This window comes from Chrysemys picta, unplaced genomic scaffold (assembly GCF_011386835.1).
Source record: "Chrysemys picta bellii isolate R12L10 unplaced genomic scaffold, ASM1138683v2 scaf1612, whole genome shotgun sequence".
NCBI lineage: Eukaryota > Metazoa > Chordata > Testudines > Emydidae > Chrysemys > Chrysemys picta.
The window spans coordinates 4,104-12,877 of NW_027054318.1; the positions used below are offsets into that span (position 1 = coordinate 4,104).

Below are 8,774 nucleotides of genomic sequence, written 5' to 3' on the forward strand. Positions count from 1 at the left end.
TCGGAGCATATTCTTGTTACCAATATGCCACCATATTAATATACCATCTACTATACTGAACAGCATTTCTCTGATCAAACTTCCAATGAAGGCTGTAACATGACAGTGTAACAAGTCCATACTAAATACTGTGACAAACCCAGAATATCTACTGAAATCTTATTTACTGTAACTTTAATAAAGTGCTAAATAAACACACAAGCCCAGATTGCTACAAGCCGGCAGGATGTAGACATACGGATAAATGAGCTTTGATGGTAACTTCAATGCATGCTAATTTCTGGCTTTAAAGAATGTGCAATAAACACAGCTGCCAGAAATGTGATCTGAAATTAGACACTAATTAAATTAAATTCCCACTGGAATGAGAGTAGCTGTGCACCTTGTAGTCTATTTTTTGTAACCAGAGTAACTCAAATGATAATGACTTTTTCTTCCATGGCTAGGCAGGGGGCCAGCAGCCATTAGTGAAATCTATTTTGGTTTTTGTTTATTTCTTATCATTAATTTTTTTTGCGTTGAGATGATCTAATTGTTCACAAAGCTACTGATGGAGACAAGTGTTCCTTTCACTTTTACTCTCACCCTCTCTTTCTCTTCGTTTATTTAATACATTCATGTTTTATATCTTAATCAAGGTTACAAACTCTTCAGGGTAGGGACTCTCCCTCTGTGTCAGTGGTGTCAAACGCTTGGTAGGCAGGCTACACGGGACCCAGATAATGTTTGGAATTTAAGATTTAAATAAAACAAAAAAGAAGTTACTAGGCCTTATGGTCAGAGAGAGAACCTTCTTTCTAAATGTAACCAAGGATAAACAAAGTAGTGTTGTCTTCCTGAGTCTGCAGCCAGCTTGAAACAATGAGGCTGGGGGGTATGAACATCTTCAGATTTCACCCCCCCACAAGTAATCTCGATGAAGTGTTAATGCTAAGGTCCAACAAGGACACTTCAATGTAAGCATGAACTATTTCATTGCTGGTCATTTAGTGGATGAAATAGGACTGGAGCTGGGGACAGGAGCTGGGAGTTGCTGCATGGAAGGAAATATAGAAAACTAAGGCCAATAAAAAGTTAAGTATACCCATCTACATCGCTTAGGGGTGTGATAAAACCACACCCCTGGGTGACGTAGTTAAACTGATCTAATCTCCCCTCCGCTCTCCCGGTGTAGACAGCACTAGGTCAGCGGGAGAATTCTGCTGTCAACCTAGCTCCTGACTTGTGGGGAGATGGATTAACTAGAGCAATGGGAGGACCCCTCCCATCTCTGCCGTGAGTGGCTATACTGAAGCACTACAGCAGCACAATGGCTGCACTGATGCAGCTGTGCCATTCTCAAGTGTAGCCATTCTAAGCTGATGGGAGAGCTCTCTTCCGTCAACTTAATTAATCCTCCCCCAATGAGCGGCAGTAGCTGTGTCCGCAAGAGAAGCTCTCCCGCTGACATAGCGCTGCCCACATTGGTGCTTAGGTCGGTGTAACTTATATCGCTCACGGGGTGGCTTATTCATATCCCCGAGCGACATAAGTTATCCCGACATAAGTAGTGTAGACATAGCCTCAGCTAAGGTGCAGAGAGAAACAAGAAAGGAACGTGGGGAAGAAAGAAGGGGGAAAAAGCAGAAATAGCTTTGGGCCTAAAGGGGAGCATCTTTTCCCATTGATTAATGCTGAATGCAACTCTAAGGTACAGGAGAAATAATGTCCCTTTATTGTCGCTTTTAAATACAAATATTAATATTTGTTAAATTCTTATTCCATGTGTGGTGCCATAAAAGCCACGGGAAGACACGGTCCCTACTTATGGAGATCAGCATCTAAATGGATAAGCAGAACAATACAAATTCCCTTGGATCACCAGTGGAATTCTATCAGAGTGGTTTAACTAGAAAATAAAAAGTATTGTGCAGTGGTTCTCAAACTTTTGTACTGGTGACTCCTTTCCCATAGCAAGCGTCGGAGTGTGACACCCCCCCTTTATAAATTAAAAAGGCTTTTTAATATATTGAACACCATTGTAAATGCTGGAAGCAAAGCGGGGTTTGGGGTAGAGGCTGACAACTCCCCCCCCCCCCCATGTAATAGCCTCACAACTCCTTGAGGGGTCCCGACCCCCAGTTTGAGTACCCCTGGTATTGTGCGTGTAGCAGCACATACAAGTTGCGTGTGCTAACTCGGGGTGGGAATGGAGGAAGAATTGTATTTTACGGAGGGATTTGAATGAAGAGAGAATGGCAGCATTTTGTGTCAGGCATAAAAGGGCAGCCTGGGGTGTGGCCCAACAATAGAAGTAGTGCAGGAGGGATAGGCAGAGCATGGCCAGATGAAATGAGATCATTATGAAGACATTAACATTTACAATCAACTTCTTCTAGACTAATTTAGGGCCTATATATGCAATAAGCCTTGGATTGGGCCTTTGACCTTTATGATCCCAATCTTTTCAGGGGCTTCAGGGTGAAGTTTGGTGACAGGCTTGAGGTGGTGGGTTTCTTTTGTGATTGTTGCCTCTGCTATGGAAAAGGTTGCTTAACTACTGATAATGGTGGAGCCAGAAGCAAATTATCGATATACACATTTGATACATTACTAGAATTGATTTCAAATATTGCAAAGTGTCAGTGTCAGAAATTAGTGCCATAAAAATCTAAATAAGTAAATGTTACTACCCATTGATGATCCCCATACAAGCAACATACTGTATGCACAAGCATAACATTTTTGCGTCTGCCAAAATGCTATTAACTTACAATGATAAACTCAATTTGTAAAACTCATTCATTTCGAAAATGTTACTTATTTATCCTGAAACTACTTATTTATCTGACAAGAAGCTCCATTAGTTACATTATACTTATATCCGTTTCTACATCTAGTCACTAGATGGCACTGTCTGATAGGAGATAAATATTTCTTAACAGACCATTTTAAATTTCCGAAAACGTGACGTGTTCTGCCACAAAGAGTTAGCAAAAGAAAGACACTGAAGCCCAAGTTATATTCACTAGATACACTTCATTAAATTTAGTGAAAAGGCCATGAGAATTACATAATCTATTAAAATGATTGTGATAGGTAGGGGGAAACAGACTCCAATCTGTAAGAAAAGCTAGAGACATCTAGGAAGATCTGAGAGTAACAGCATCCCACCCTCTGGCTGTAATTAGCCAATGAAACATTGTTCTCATGATGTAACTGGTTATCCTTCTGAGAAGCTTTGGTGGGCAAAGTTTCTGTAGAACCAGACAAAACTGGAATTCTCCTTATTCACCTCAAATTAATTGAATTATGGCTTTCTAAATTCACTTGCTTTTTCTAATTTACCTCCACACTCTTCAAGTGTAGCTCCACCCCAAAAAGTGACATTAAAATGTAACTTTCTTCCGCAGCAATTCTACTTCCTGGATGTATTCAAAGTCTTATTTGCTTAACTTAATGACTAGTATGTCAAACATAAGTTACTGGGCTCAACAACAGATGCAACAAGGTGAAATTTAACAGCCTGTTACATACAGGTCAGGCTAGATGATCTGATGGTCCCTTCCGGCCTTAAACTCTATGAATATATGAGACAAGGTGGGTGAGTTAATATATTTTATTGGACCAACTTCTGTTGGTGAGAAAGACAAGCTTTCGAGCTACACAGAGCAATTCTTCAGGTCTGGGAAAGATACTGACGTTATGTCTACACTACAGCTTATGTCGGCATAACTTATATTGCTTAGGGGTGTGAATAAACCAACCTGAGCGACATATGTTACACCAACCTAAGCCCCGGTGTGGACCGCTCTATGGTGGTGGGAGAGCTTCTCCCACTGACATAGCTACTGCCTCTCGTTGCGGGTGGATTAATTAAGCTGACGGGAGAGCTCTCTCCCATTGGCAGAGAGCTTACAGCGGCGCAGCTGCATGATACTGTAAACTCTCTAGTGTAGTCATGCCCACCACTAAAACACAAGATGGAACAGATAGTGTATATTCTAAGGGATCATTCAAGGTGAAGTGGCCCATTAACCCCCCTGTAGTCATATGTTAATGGGCCACTTCACCTTGAATGGTCCCTTAGAATATGTGCTAACTACTTACAGCTAAATACAAGATGGAACAGATAGTTTAGCACGCCACACTTGGATTATGTCTACACTACCACTTATGTCGGCAAAATTTATGTCACTCCAGGGTATGAAAAAAACGTAAGTTTCGCCAGCATAAGTGGTAGTGTGCACAGCGCTATATCAACAGGAGAAGCTCTCGCCCATCGGCATAGAGCGGCTACACAAGTGATCTTACAGCAGCGCAGCTGCATCACAGCTGTGCCACTGTAAGCTCGCTAGTGTAGACATGGCCTTAGTGCCTTTCCCAGACCTGAAGAAGAACTCTGTGTAGTTCAAAAGCATGTCTTTCTCTCCAACAGAAGCTGGCCCAATAAAAGATATTGCCTCACCCGCCTTGTCTCCCTAATATCCTGGGACTGACATGGCTACAACACTGCATATCATCTATTAATACATAACATACAAAAATATGTCAAAAGAACTTTAAGTTATAAAGTTAAGTACTTAATTTGGAAATGCCAGATTTATGGATATTAGAGAGACAAGGTGGGTGAGGCAATACCTTTTATTGGACCAATTTCTGTTGGTGAGCGAGAGATAAGCTTTTGAGCTTACACCAAGCTCTTCTTCAGGTCTGGGAAACGTAGTCGGATTAATAGAGGTCAGTGCAATCTAAGCTCTGCCCTCTTGTGTGACCATTGTGTGCACTGAATGAAGGAAGGGTCCTACGGAAAAAACAGTATGTGACCATGTAATTAAAGACTGTCATAAGGCATATGTACAAGGAGGCTGAACTAAGGTGGCATGGACAACTGCAAAACTGGCATTGCTTAACATTTTGTGTTTGACTTTGCAATCTAAGTCATGTTCTTCTAGTGTAGTTTTTGTGTGTAATTTTATGTATTTTTTTAATTGGAAAAAGTTTTAAAACAATTTCTATTCTGTGCAATGAAACAACCCCCACATAATGCACACTGAATCTTCAGTATTGCAGAACAAGTTTAGCTCCAGAGCTCACATTAGCAGGCAGCCAGAGAAGGCTGTTAGCCCAGAGACTGTGTACTGGGTCCAGAGGTGGGTGGGCGAGACTGATCTGTCTCTCTTTCTCCCCACTTCCAGGAGTGCGGGGTATCTACCCCATGTGGTGCCCCAATTGGAGGGATGGGCTGCTAGAGACATGTACAATGGCTAAGAGGGGTGACTGGAGGGAGCCCAGTATTGTTCTCTCTCTTCCTGCTGTTTTCTCAGCCCCCTAGGATGGAGTAGTTCCTGCCCCATGTGGTTAGATCACTGGGGCCATGATCCATTCCAGCGTGGTTGTTGGTGGAGTGGTCATGGGGAGCCCAGCCTATTTCTCTCCCCCTACCACCACCCTTGCAACAACTCCTCTAACAGCTCCCTACCGTTCCCAGTGCAGAGCCTCCCCCCCCCCCCGCCCCTGAGATATTTTCTTTTTAAAACATCGCTGTACTTTTAAAAATCTTTAAATTGAAAACAGTAATTTTAATACCAGATGTGGTATAACTTCTGTTTATGTGACTCTAATTCCCCCCTTTAATTCCACACACAGCTATAAATGTCTGTTTATCTCTAACATGTATCTCAGAAATACTTGTTCTTTACAGAATTAAAGAAAACAGTATCCACTTCTGTGTATTCTATGGGCTGCATAATTGAACCATCTCTCTTTCCAGCATCTCAAAATATAAATTGACAATATTTTTGGATTTACACTGGCCTCTTGGCCAAGGAAAATTCAGCTCTTGTTTCAGACTTGCAGTCCAGAATCTAAAGAAACAAATCTTTTTCCAGATCTTTGTTTGTATAGCTTTCAGACAATTATATAAATATAACCAGTAAGCGACTGAACTGTGGCATCTGGTTACAGCAATTGCGCCTAAGATTAAACGACAGAAAATGTCAATTACGTGCTCAACGTACAAATCATGTCTTTCATGCCTTACTTTTTGAAAGATGTAGTTTGGACTGCACTGCGCTTGAGTGTCTATTGCAGAAATTTATAGCGATGGTTTCTTCTGGTTTATTCACCCATTTAAGCCCATAAATCACCAGTTTAGATCCATAAAACAAGTCGAAAAAAGTGTACTCCTAGGTATCCTACTTACACTATCTGTAGGTTAAGGCCCAATCTTGGTTTAGAAACTAGTATTATTACTTCTGTAAATGTTGCTGTCATGCCTAGTGTTGCTGGGGGGCTAACTAAAGAGACCCTCTTGAAGCACAACTCGATTAACAACCTCCAAAAGCCATTAAAGAACAGAGCCCCACACTCCTCTTCCCATTTCACTGTTTGCACTTGAAATGTCTAAAACCCCTCATAGTCAACTGCTGTTTGTAATTTGACAAATGACATACATCCAGTGCTATTTGCTATCTTTACGGTAAGTGTGAGTACTATGAAAAACTTGTTACCCAGACTGAATTATCTCAGGCACATGCAATCTTGAAATAACTGACCAGTAGTATGTCAGCAAGCACAAAGAAGAGAAACACCATCAGCAAAGCCAACAATACCATTGAACAACAGGGTAGCTTGACTCTTAAAGGCTAGAGGTACTGGGGCTAGCCAACCCTGATTACTCAAAAGGCACACCTGGGTTGGATCAGGTGGTTTCCTTTATCGATCAGCAGGAAATTGCAAAGAAAGAGAGAGGCTCCTGTAGCAAAGATCCTGAGGTCAGTGGAGTTTTGAAGCTAGAACCTAGTGAGTATGAGGTTCCAGTAGGAAATCCTGACTGGGTTTGGGCCAGGAAGCTGAACTCAGCCAGGCAGGGTCTGGGAGTCGCCTATTAAAGCAGGGAAGGCCTGGGAGCACAGTGATCAGAGACTGCTAGGAGTGATCAGGCTCCAGCATAGAGTCCTGGGGTGTGGGGCTGAGGCTACAGGTGGGAAAGGCTGAGGAGTGATCTGACAAGAAGATAAAATGAATAGATTGCTTCAGCAATTTGAATTTTTTTTTTTTTTTAGTATATTTTATCTGAATAAACCCAGACCTCAAGAAGGGATGTTGTGAGTGGACAAAAGGGTGTGGAATTTAAGAAGTCCTTTGGGGAAAGGTGAGGGAAATGAGGCAGACTGGCTGTAGGGTGACCCCAGGCAAGGAGAGGGTGATTGGGAGGCAGTGGGCCTGATCACCAATACTCTATGTAGCGCCCTTCATTGAAGGATCTCAAAGAGCCTTACAAACCTGCTTGTTGAATGTATTAATCCTCACAGGATTTCTTTGAGGCCTTATTTGACTGTTTGTGAAACAGAAGCATAAAGAGTTTATTTGACTTCCCTATGATGAAAGTAAATGAACTCAAGAGTCCTGATTCCTTATCTTTTCTAACTAGCGGACTACCCTGCTGTCCTTCAAATAATCCTAATCTCCTTCTCTTCTAGCACCCAAACTCAAAAAGCAAATAAGGAAGCGCTCTTGGGGAAACTAACAATTAAAAAACTCTGACAAACCACTCTTGTTTCCAGAGACTCTAGTTGCAGGGATATGGATACTCACATTGTGGGGTGCAATCCACACCAGTAAGTGGTTGTGTTACTGCCTGTAACCCTGGGTGCCATAAATGCTCTGCTGCTGTAGCTCACAGCCTGAATACCAGTAGACAAGCAAAGACTGAGTTAACCAGCTGTGGTTCACCAATTCTGATTCTGGCAGCCTCCTTGTTACACTCCAGTATCCACCAGCTTTGGTTACACCCGGCAAGAGGACCACAACATGCCCCAGTCTCTCATTTTCACAAAACTGTGTGGTTTGCAGTTTCCAGCCCTTTCTTGGACCATGCAGAGGAACAATCGTTTGTTTGGTCCTCTGAAGAGACAAAATGCCCAGCTTTATCATTTCAAGTGGCTTACCATTCAAACATAGCACTGGGTTGGTTCAGATAAAAAGTAAAGCAAGCTTATTAACAAAAGGAGACCAGATTTTAAGTGATACCATGTAGAAGGAATTAAGTTAGAAAGGGTTACAAACAAAAGTAAAAATACATTTTCTGATGCTAAAACTTTAATAAGAATGGTCTAGGTATCAGGTAAGATTTTTACCACAAACTTCTTACAGCAAGACAGCTGACTGCCCCATGGTGAAGATCTCTCCTCAAAGACTAAAGTGCTCAGTTTCTTTGTCATTTTAGGTGAAAAGATAACATGGGCCTCTTTGCCCTTTGTCTTTTATAGTCCAGTGAACCTTTGAAATGGATCCTTCTGAAGATTACCTTCCAAAGGAAAGTTCATTCAAGCTGTAAGGACAGAGGCTGGGGCTGAAGGAAATTCTGTGGGGGTGGCTTCTTCCTGCCTCCTGTTTGCTAAAATGCAAATTGAGCTGTTTCTGCCCTCTGATTCAAACGAATTACTGCTTGACATGTGATTGCTGATTGATTCTGATGAACACCGGACTGGAACAGTGCTTCTATAGCGTGATGCCAACTTTTCCCAACCTCGTGCTAAAAATGTCCCAAATCTGGTGAAAAATTCCCAGATAACGTTCTTTTACAGTGCTTCTATGTCCTGGGAAATTTCTCAAAATCTGGGAATTTGTGAGTAAAATGTTTTGAATGAAAATTCCCTATTTCCCAAGTTGAAACATTTTACTCACAAATTCCTAGGTTTTGGGAAATTTCCCAGGATATAGAAGCACTGGACTGGAACTACTGACTTATCTTTTCTCTGGGAGAAACCTGTTTTCCCACTCCCCAGATT

At 41.8% G+C, this 8,774-nt stretch overlaps 1 long non-coding RNA gene across 1 annotated transcript; it reads left to right on the forward strand.

Moving 5' to 3' along the window:
- The first annotated feature begins 6,589 nt into the window (after window positions 1-6,589).
- LOC135980020 (uncharacterized) lies at window positions 6,590-8,511 on the forward strand. The gene is made up of 2 exons (XR_010597252.1): window positions 6,590-6,783; window positions 7,464-8,511. It is a non-coding gene; the product is annotated as an uncharacterized LOC135980020 (long non-coding RNA).
- The last annotated feature ends 263 nt before the right edge of the window (window positions 8,512-8,774 follow it).